Source organism: Neolamprologus multifasciatus, chromosome 7 (assembly GCF_963576455.1).
Source record: "Neolamprologus multifasciatus chromosome 7, fNeoMul1.2, whole genome shotgun sequence".
Classification (NCBI taxonomy): Eukaryota; Metazoa; Chordata; class Actinopteri; order Cichliformes; family Cichlidae; genus Neolamprologus; species Neolamprologus multifasciatus.
This window is the reverse complement of record NC_140445.1, coordinates 36212640-36221991: the sequence shown is the minus strand read 5'-3', so window position 1 is coordinate 36221991 and position 9352 is coordinate 36212640. Positions and strand designations below refer to the sequence as shown.

At 39.7% G+C, this 9352-nt stretch overlaps 1 long non-coding RNA gene across 2 annotated transcripts; it reads right to left on the bottom strand.

Annotated features, from left to right (window-relative positions):
- Positions 1-1584: 1584 nt before the first annotated feature.
- Positions 1585-8770, bottom strand: LOC146514700 (uncharacterized). Of its 2 annotated transcripts, none has more exons than XR_014875059.1 (3): positions 8227-8770; positions 5056-5170; positions 1585-4971 (listed from the first exon to the last, which is right to left on the bottom strand). It is a non-coding gene; the product is annotated as an uncharacterized LOC146514700 (long non-coding RNA). The 2 variants fall into 2 exon arrangements; XR_014875060.1 differs by lacking the exon at positions 8227-8770 and adding an exon at positions 6191-7649.
- Positions 8771-9352: the final 582 nt, after the last annotated feature.

The window sequence follows — 9352 nt, the reverse complement described above, 5'->3', positions numbered from 1 at the left end:
TTAACTTGCCGGCCATTTAATTCAACACTGATTTACCTGCTCAACCATCTAATCAGCCAATCACAGGGCAGTAACTCAATGCATTTTGGCATTTTGTCAAAACAAGCTGCTAAAGGTCAAACTGAATGTGGTAGTTGGTGAGAGATGTGCATGTCGGAGTATTTAAGAAACTGCTGAACAACTTATGGAATTTAAGATACAAACATCTCAAGGTTTTATAGAGGCGTCTGCAAAGAAAGAGGAACTATCCAGTGAGCGACATCAACAAGGCATTGTCAGAGGAAACTAGCTAGACTGCTTCAAGCTGATAGGAAAATAACAGGAACTCAAGTAACCAGTTGTTACAACCAAGGTTTACAGAAGAACATCTCTGAACCAAAAATACATTCAGAAGTAAGGGCAGTCTAACAGAGGAACTTTGGGATGTGATGGAACAGGAGATTCACATCGTGGATGTTCAGCTGACCAATCTGCAGCAACAGCATGAAGCTGTCAATATGGGGGAAAATCTCTGAGGAATGTTTCCAGCACTTTGTTGAATACCACAAAGAATTCAGGCAGTTTTCAAAGTAAAAGTGGGTCCAGTCCAGCAGTAACTAGGTATACCTTAGAAAGTGTCTGGTGACTATGTTAAGGTCTTGCTTTTAATGAAATTCACATGTACAGATATCATAGTTTTGCTTTTTATATTAATCTCACAAACAAATGAGAATGGAAGAAAGTTAAAAATGTTATAAAAAATTATAACAACAAGAACTTATAAGGACAAGAAACACTTCTTTGTATGCTTTTATGCAGCTACGTTACAGCTGTCATGCCTCTTTTATACATCAGAAAAAAACCCAAAAATGCATCTTTGGCAGATGATACACCCATGCATCCTCACTTGTACTTCCTCCAGCATTCCAAATCTCTGCTCCAGGTATTATAGGAATTGAGATAACCTTCGGCATGGTGCACTGAGATTGATTTCCAGGTCACAGGTGGGATTAGCGAGGATAGAGGAAGTGAAAAATCAGAAAACATAGAAAGTAAAAACGGTCTTACTCTAATGTCGTCCACTGAAACCATTACAGTTATTATGGTTAGAAAACAGAGAAGAAAAACCTACAGCAATGAAACCAAAGAAATACTAAACACACATGCTGAAGTAAATGTGGGCAGGCTTTAGGGTTACAGATCAGGGCATGCTCTAATGTGTCAATTTGGATTTTGTCACTTTGAAATGAGGACTTGTAGTAAAACCAGCTTCACAAACAAATACGTTGTGTATTCACCGCATCTACAAACACACAACACTTCCTTCCCATCTTCTCAGGCACCGTGGTGAGTGTGTGTGTCTAATCCCCGTCTTCTCCCTCACTCTCACTCACACACATGTTCACTGAAGTGTGCAGAAACATGAAGCTCCTCTCTTTCCCTCTTCGGCACGTCAGAAGCATTTTGCTGGGTGATTAATCGTCACGGCGAGCGTTCGAGCCCCGCGGTTGGCCCAGGGGCGTCGCCACGATCCCTGCACCTGCCACTTTGATCCAGTGACCCCCCCTACTCTCACACTAACCCCCACCCTCATTCCAACCCTCCACCCCCCACTACATGCACAAACAAATATGCGTTCATACAAAATGAACAGGTTATTGTAAACTCCCTTTTAGGAGGGAAACATACTTTCACATGTTATACTCCTAACATTAACCACACACAACCTCGAAATTTTATCATTTGCAACCTGTGCACTCCCTGTGAAGAGAAAAAAGACATAAGAGAGCTTTGAATAATGCAAATATGCAGTACTCTTAATCTTATTTTTAGTTCTTTAGTTAGTTTTTGTTCTCATTTATATAGATGTGCATGAGGATAAGTGAAGTTATCCAATAAGTAAAAGAATATGAAATGCTGACATGTTGACATGAAATTGAATGATAATCATTGTAATCAATAATAATGAATGGAGCTAACTAATTGACTGCTAATTTAGTCTGGAGTAGGCAGGATGGGGTATCTAGCTGCTCCTGTTAGGTTTGCTCAAGGGTAGATGTGACAAGTTTGGATTAAAGTTAGTGGTTGCAAAAACAGCCATTATTGAACATCTAATATGTAACAGAATGTACTTGCTCAACTCCACAAAGACCAGTAAACCTTGAAGCTACAAAGAAAACAGGTCCAGTGGAGCTCACAGCACAGACCTTAGACAGTATAAGATGGATGCAGCTTCCATGCCTGGAAAGTGAAGCTAGTGTGGTAGAGCCTCAAACCCTCATTGTTTTTAGTGGCCAGCAGGGGGGCAACTCTCAGGGTCTTAAATCCACTGACTTTGTATTTGGTGAATGTGCGCCCTTTGTCAATTAACTATTTAATGGACATTGGTTTGTGTACGTGAATCTTGCAGTCATGAAAACAGTTTTCTTCAGCGTCATTTAGAGTCACTTCACTCACTCGCCTCTAAGTTTAGATAAATTGAACTCAGTGGCCAACAAAAACAATAGGAAACAGTCATTTTGTCTCTCATTGCTAAAAGTTTCACACATTTGCCCAACAAGCAGAAGATTCCTGGTTCGATGCTGGTAGGAGACACAAATCCCTTTGGAGTTGTGCCAGAAAGAAATCTGTGAAATCAAACCTGTGCTGCTGTGGTGACCCCTTTAAATAAGGGAACAACCGAAACTAGCTAAGCAAAGGTTTATTGAAAAGCCCCAATTGGAGAGTTAATGAAACAAAAGAACAAAGAAAATCAACCCGTACATATGAAGACCTGGAAAATTCATATTAAAAGGAATGAAATCATTTCACCGTAAATGCAGCATCGCTTTATAGAATTTAAATCCACAGTAAAATCCTCTTCATGTAGGTTCATAGACTTGCTGGCAGATTTTTTTCCCCTTGCACTAAATTATTTCTGTGTCCAATTTATTATGCTGTTAAATAGTCCTGCAAACAGACCACTGGCTTCACTGAAAATGAGAATGAAACTCATGCTATCTTGTATTTGCCGTGGTCTCATATTGTGGTTTTGTGCTGAGCCTTTAGTGGAGTTATGCTTCTATTCGAGAAAGATTTCATTGCAGGCTTTTGCTTCTTCCTGATGGTGTAAAATGATGGACGACTTTTGGACATTTTCAGACTCCCAGGACAAGTTTCCTGTCTGTGACATGCTCTGCTCTCCCACCACCTCAGTTGGAGGAGAGCGAGCATGTGTCTCAAGCCCACATCTGTTACACCACAACGTGTGCGTATGTCTGTTGCACCACCAGTTACCATGCGACTGTTTTGTATTTACTCTTGGTGGTAGTGTGTGTGTGTGTGTGTGTGTGTGTGTGTGTGTCACAGATGCCATTTGTTCTGAAATCAGCAGCTGGATCCTATGTTCCCGGTGGGACTTGTGTCTACAACAGACACACACATACACACGGTGTCAACCACTAGCCATACCTGTGGACACACTCACACACACATGCATGGGCAGATGTCATGTGGGACAGCTTGCTTGTATTTATGTGCGTCTTGATGGATCTGGAGGTGAAGCAGAGGTGTGTATGTGTACGTTTCTGTGGATATTAGCAGAGCTGAACTGCTGATCATTAACATATGGAGCAGATTATCTGCATACAGTGCGCACAGGTAACACACACATCCACAGATTTTATTTTAGAAACAAGTCCTAGGAAGTTGTTTCCCTGGTTCAGAGTTCACAGGGTGGAACGAACTTAACCTGTAAAACTTTCTTTTCTTTTTTTTCTCCCAAGAAAAAACAGCCATAAAACCCCCTAAAAGTATACTGCAGCCACCAGCTGCTAACATCAACATGCAAGCGTGTTACTTTGTTCATGGTACAGCTGAGAATAATATACAATATATTTATAAGAAGCCTCCTTCATTATAATTAAATTAAAGATTCTGATAGAATGGTGGAAATAAATGAAATATAGTGTAATATTGTCCTAAAACATAATTTTCTGCTTTTACTGATTATTTGACTTTGTTACTATGACTGGACTCTTTTTGCCTTCATTCTTCATGGAATAGATTCAACAAGGTGCTGGAAATATTCCTCAGAGATTTTGATTGCATCCATGGTGCAAACCTCTCGTTCCACCTCATTGAATTGAGATGGGGTGACTCTGGGGGCCATTTTAATACTGTGAATTCATTGTTATTCATTGTTATGTTCAATAAACCAGTTTAAGAAACCATGTGCATTATCGTTCTGGAAGCAGCCATCAGAAGATGGTTAGACTGAGGGATGTAACATTTTCTGAGTGCAGCAATAAAGGGATGGAAACAGGAAAGGACATTCCAGAAGCTAAATGTTAGCCTGCTATTTCAAACCACTTTTGATGTGTTTTGGGATCATTGTCCTGTGCAACATCCTGCTGTGTCAATCACGTAGCTGCTGATTAGAGGTTGAAGAATTAGGAGATAGCCCTTCTTCATCATTTCATTCACTTTGTGCAGTGTAGCAGTACCACTGATAGCAAAACAGCCCCAGATCATGATGCTACCACCACCTTTCTTGACAGCAATACAGAGTTATTAGTTCTGAACACCTCATCTGTATTTCTTCAAAATACCTCTTGTCATTGTGGCCAAATAGCTCAATCTTTGTCTAATCTGACCATAAAACTTTTCTCCAGAAGGCTTGTCCATGTGGGTAGCTGCCAATTTTAGTTAAGTTTCATGATGTCTATTTTGGAGCAGGGTTTCTTTCGTGGTTGGTATCCTCTGAGTCCATGCCAATATAAAACGCTCTTCACTCTGGACAGTGATGCTAGTGTTTCAGCAGTTTATTGTTCACAGCAGGTTTGAGCCTTGGTGGTTCCTGTGTTGTTCCTGAACATCCTCACCAATTTACTCTAATCTGAGGGTGGCAGTTTGGATCTTTTTCCAGACTTTTGCAAAGTGAAGTCAGATCTGAGCAACTCGTTTTAACTGATGATCTTTGAATTAAAGATGTATGAATACAATCATTCCATCCTGGAAAAAGAACAGTTCAAAGAAATCATTAAAATGGCTAAATTACTGTTACATTCATGCACAAGATGAGTGTATGTAAAATACCTAAGGACCTGGAGCCTGTAGCATGGTACCATATGGCCATCTCAACACCATTGTCCCGACAATTAGGACCACAGGCTAAAGTCTTGCTAGATCTGGAGCATGAGCAGAGAAGGGACTAGAAATAAACAAAGAAACAAAGATATAGTCAAAAGGTATTATAAAAATATTGTATAAAGACATCACAAAGCAAAAGTATCTAAAAGAGAGTCTCAGCATGACAGAGAAAAGGGAAGAGGAGAGGAAGTGAAGGGAGGGGATATAATAATAATAATAATAATAATAATAATAATAATAATAATAATAATAATATTTTTTTTAAACTAGAAAAGTGACTAAGTGGGCTAAACAATGTTTAGCCAATTAAGCATTGCAAAGGAGTCCATGTGCACAATGAGCCACCCATGACTGAGCGCAGAGACAGAGGCAGAGTTGCCTAATTACAGCCTAAAGAGACCGGAGTCTTCATAAGAGCGGAAACTGAGTGAGAAAGGAAAACGGGAAGAAAGGAAGTGATTTCTAGTCTTAGAAAGGAAAGAAGGAAGGAAGGATACCAAGATTTATGAGTGGATAGTATAGTCACTTCATACATAATGAAACCTCCTCTCCTTTTTATACAGATGTTCCTGCTAATGTCTCTGTGAGATACCCCCCCCAAAAGAGAGAGACAAACATTATTTACCTGTTGTGTTACGAAAAACCCGCACAAATATACACCAAGATACAGCTGCGCATAATCACAAAAATATAGAAAATATAGAAGCAAGGGGCAGAAGGTGAGTTATGACAGCATGTAAAACTCAACAACCCAGAAGGTGTATTAAAACGTGTCACAAAACAACTCTAGAGACAAAACCTGCTCAGGACTGAAAGAAAAAAAAAATCTATGTAACACCAGTATTTTGGTTTTTTAGGTGGAATTAAACAAGATCTAAAAATGATCAAATCTAACACCTGACAGCAAGAAGTAGAAGTCAAAGGGTGCTTATTAGAAATGCATGAATAAATATGAACTTGTGAGATTAAGCTCATCTGACTGTGGGTAAAAATGTACAAAAGTACTAAAGTTTATGGAGGCCACAGCGATGAGTCGAGAAACGCAGCATAAATATTGTAAAACAACTCACAGTTAACAAACCTGCAGTGCATTGTGGGAGTTGCAATCAGGTTTGTCCTTATGCTTATTCTGTCCTTCAGGATAATGTAATACAGATGCCGTTATTCTGGAACATCACTGTTACAGCTTAGGCTGCAGCTAAAAACAGTGGGTACATGCTCCTGATAAGAAAACACAGTATGTCTCTGTTTGACCAGCAAATAGCTAATAGCCTGTCTCTGTGACCCATGATAGAGGCAGAACAAACTGACCTGACCCTTCTCAGCTCTCCACAAAATAGTTAAACCTTGAACAAATATAGGAATTAAGGGAGTTTACTCTGACATCTTACACATCAGGTTATAACCCTAACCCTGCTTGATTCTATGTTCTAGAGCAGGGGTGGGGAACTCCAGGCCTCAAGATGTGTCCTTGATCCAACACAGCAGATTTAAATAGTTAAATGACCTCCTCAACAAGTTCTCTGGTAATGAACTGGTTATTTGATTCAGGTGTGTTGATTCAGGGTGATATCTAAAACCTGCAGGACACCAGCCGCTGAGGCTTGGAGTTCCCCACCCCTGCTTAAGGGAAAAGCAAATTTGACTTTTTTTTTAAAGATGAGTTTCAGTTACAACACTTATTTTCTTTGATAAAGATCCAGTAAAAATAGAGTTAGAGATGGAGTCGTCACCAAAATACTCCAAAAAGATCACGAAAGCTTTTCTTATCATATTTTTCTTATCTTATCAAGTGGAAGATGGAGAGAGTGATGCGATGTAAAAGTCACCTATGTCACACTAAAGTGACAAATTCCTACCCACTTATCTGTAGTAATTACAAAGGTTTCCAGCAGTTTAAGGTTTTCTTATCAAGGCTACAATCTAAGTTCTCTAGACGTCTTGTATTCCTCCTGCGAACTTCTGTGGTTACTGTCAGAAACTTATCACTACCAGCAACAATACATCCATCATAGTTTTTGTCATTTTACCCTGAGCTTAAACAACAGCAAGAAGTCGTCTAAAGGTGCATCCACAACTCACAAAGGATTGCCATAATACTATTTTATTCCAATAAAACAGATGTTATTAGGACTTTATTGGAATCATGTTGCTTTTGTAGAATGGGGGTAAATTTAATTTTTGCAGCTGCTATCACCAACATACAATAAAGGTACAATCAAAATATATACATAAGAAGGACAGTGGTGGCAGTATCTTGTCCTCAAACACTGAGCATAATAATATCATGGAACAATCTGAAAAATCCTTTTAAATGGCCTTCATTAATGACTCATCTCATTTCTTCTCTTCACATAGAGGAAGGATCCTAATGCATATTCTGTGGGCCCAAAATTACAGAAGCCTGAGCATCTGCGATCAGATTTCAAAGGCAAATGTCACTTTTATGTTTTGTCCTTAGCATGTGCAGATTCTGAGTCTTGTACTAAAGCCAAAAGGTTTAAACCTAAATCCAGTGTCATCTCCCTCTCAATCATGTTTCTTTCCATCTTCTTAAAACTTAGTTCAAATATTTACAAAAAAAAAAAAAAAACAACTAGTTCATTCAGCATCAAGTTTCTCTTTAGTCTTCTTTATAGTGTTTCTACGTGTGATCATGTTACTGATGCATGACCAGCTGAACAAAGTGACAACAAGTAAAGCGATGGACTAAATAACTGAACTGAGTTCAGGTGTGTAAGGTGCGCCATGTCCTTTCCTACAAATACTAGTACGGGAGACTAAAACAAACAGATCTTTGTCAATAAGTCAATAAATGTGATTGACATTTAAAATATTAGATAAATGTGTCATAAAAAGAGTAAATAAAAATGAAAAGAATACTGAGTTTATTGTTTATTTTTTTATGCTAAACTAATGAAAAGTGAAAAAACAGGAGAATATAGACAACTAGTGAGAATAAATAGTTCATCTCCCACCAGTTAAAAGCAGTTTGAACCTATTTAATGTTACACATTAAATGTATATTTAGCATATTCATTTTTCACATATGTGTGTGTAAAGTGGTAAAATTAATAATGCTGAACGAGTAAACTGATGGTATGTATCCCTACCCACCTGATGTATGAGGGTTATATTACAGTCCACTGGGGGGGAGGACAGGGAAGGGAGAAACTTCCCTATTTATCTTCTGCTGTGCTGCCTGGCACACATGTTTAGCCCGGGGTGACTGCAAGCAGGAAGTATTTCTAAATAAAAAAAGAAAAAGAAACTCCCCCCAAAAAACAGGGCAATTCTAGAAAAATCACTGGCAGCGAAAAATCCCTCCCCCCTCGATGTCTTTGGCTGGGTCATTGCATAATTTAGTAATCAACTAAATTAGGTACGGAGAGATGAACTTGCAGCTCGTGAGCATTTGTGTCAAGTTCATCGGCTTTTGCAGGAAAACGGCGTCCGTGGTTTAATGAATCTCAAACTGCCTCTGATTTTCATCTGCAGCGATGAGGGAGGGAATTATCCGGGGCCCCTGCACACACACACACACACACACACACACACACACATACACACACACACACAGAGGAAACAGGCACCATTTGGTGTTTATGTAAATGTGCTAAAACAAAATGGCTGACTGCCAAATCCTGTCAGTAAACAAAGCTTGTTTGAATGCCAGGCAGTGTTGTTAAGGTGGACCGCTCAGGATGGAGTCTGAGCAGTAGGTGTCCTAGCGAGACCGAAACACCTTAAACGAGGGCGCCGGTGACCATGTAAAACAGCCATTAACTTGTGATCGGATGCAGGAGTGCTGGTCTGCATCTCTAAAACGGGAACATTGTTCCTAGGCCTCTTAGTTTGGATGGGGTGGGGGGTGTGGGTGGGGGGTGTTGGTTGTCATGGCAGCTGAACAACCAATAATCATTCAGAACAGTATAGTGGATCTGACCTAGATCAGATTGTAAGTTCTAACTGAAGGTCCACTTAAGCCATGCTATCTATGAAAGCTAAAATAATCGCTGTCGACAGATCTGCAATCGCCACAGAGCTCTCTGCCTCCTGAGCAGCCTCCTGCTGTGGTCACTTCAGCAGGAGGACATGGATGTGTTCTCTGCAGGCCGGCCCTTTCTAACAGAGTCAACCAGAGCAGAGAGCTTCTTAATGATGCTGTTGTATGTAGCTCACTGAGATTAAGATTAACCTGCAGGCTACACTGGTCATAAAGGATTATTTTTCCTGTGCCACA